This window comes from Brassica napus, chromosome C3 (assembly GCF_020379485.1).
Source record: "Brassica napus cultivar Da-Ae chromosome C3, Da-Ae, whole genome shotgun sequence".
Lineage (NCBI taxonomy): Eukaryota > Viridiplantae > Streptophyta > Magnoliopsida > Brassicales > Brassicaceae > Brassica > Brassica napus.
The window spans coordinates 61,781,433-61,783,596 of NC_063446.1; positions in this window are offsets into that span (position 1 = coordinate 61,781,433).

Here is a 2,164-nt window from a genome sequence, read left to right on the forward strand (position 1 = left end):
GTGTCGAATAAAAAAATAATAATTTTATAGAGTTATACAATATACAACACTATAAAATAGAAAAAAAAAATCTAGTAATTCTTTTTTTAATATCACACCTCTAGTAAGTAATTGCCTGTGGGCATTACTCACGTTTCTTATGGTGCACTACGAATCGAAAAAGAGAATCAACTCGGATTTTAATTTTTGGTCTGGCTCATTCTTCTCGCTCGGCCCGGTTTGGTTTTCCCTGCTTTCTATCAGTACCGGAAATCATCGTCGAATAAACTTTAATTAAAATAAAATAGTACCGGAAAAAATCACACCAGCATGAATCTGGATCTTATATTATTTTGCCACGTTGATCAAAAAAAAAAATATATATATTATTTTGCCACGATAGTCCACAATAAAACAACACATTTTGATTTTGAATTAAACGTTAGCGTTATTAGAGGATCAGGAGAGCCGCATGGAAAGAGCTCAAATCAATACTATCAATACTATTAAAATAGAAGCAGTTTTAATAAATCTACTTAAAAAAGTTGTTTGGTCTATCTATTATTATTAGTTATTATTTTGGTCCTACAATTAATTCAAACAAAACATTACCGATTGTTTTGATTCTTATGACATATATATATAATTATTCATTAAAAGCGAGGAACCGTTACAAAATGTCTTTAACCGTGTGACATTTTTATTTGGCTAACCTTCAGTGTGTGACATTAACAAATACATTTATAATAATAGACTAATAGTGCACAACACACGTTAGTGTATATATATATACATAAAATCTGAGAGTGTAAGAGAATCCTATTTCACTTGGGAAAAAAAAAGAGATTTCATCTATTTACATAGTTATATTATAATAATATAACTAAAATTATTAAAATCTCATATTAATTTCAAAACTCACAAATGTAACTTTAATATGATCATTACAAAACTCATAAACTAAAATGCATAACATAAATATAATGTATTTACTCTATATGACAAATCAAATAGTTTATTTAATTTTTTCAATACTTCAATACTATTAAAATAGAAGCAGTTTTAATAAATCTACTTAAAAAAGTTGTTTGGTCTATCTATTATTATTAGTTATTATTTTGGTCCTACAATTAATTCAAACAAAACATTACCGATTGTTTTGATTCTTATGACATATATATATAATTATTCATTAAAAGCGAGGAACCGTTACAAAATGTCTTTAACCGTGTGACATTTTTATTTGGCTAACCTTCAGTGTGTGACATTAACAAATACATTTATAATAATAGACTAATAGTGCACAACACACGTTAGTGTATATATATATACATAAAATCTGAGAGTGTAAGAGAATCCTATTTCACTGGGAAAAAAAAGAGATTTCATCTATTTACATAGTTATATTATAATAATATAACTAAAATTATTAAAATCTCATATTAATTTCAAAACTCACAAATGTAACTTTAATATGATCATTACAAAACTCATAAACTAAAATGCATAACATAAATATAATGTATTTACTCTATATGACAAATCAAATAGTTTATTTAATTTTTTCAATACTATTAAAATAGAAGCAGTTTTAATAAATCTACTTAAAAAAGTTGTTTGGTCTATCTATTATTATTAGTTATTATTTTGGTCCTACAATTAATTCAAACAAAACATTACCGATTGTTTTGATTCTTATGACATATATATATAATTATTCATTAAAAGCGAGGAACCGTTACAAAAAGTCTTTAACCGTGTGACATTTTTATTTGGCTAACCTTCAGTGTGTGACATTAACAAATCTATATTATAATAGTTGAGTTTTTGCTCACTCCTCAGCGTGCCACCTCAGCGTTTTGTGGGGTCCACTTTTAAAAAATGTGAAAAAGTGTCAAGTCCTTGGCTCGAACCTGGGTTATTGAGATATAATCACCAACATTTATACCACTAAGCTAAATGATACTTTGTACATTGATGGCCAAACCTAATATATATTTATAAAGGTCGGAAGCCCTCGCTTCTTCGGCTTCCTCTGAGGGTCGGGCCTACAAGTGTATTATGAGTTTCATTTTTAAATGAGATTCATCACGTTATATGAAAAAAAGCTCAAGTTTGCAACAATTATAGTTTTCCCATATTGTAAACTGTTGTCGTTTAACATGAGTTTGAGTTCTTTTCATCA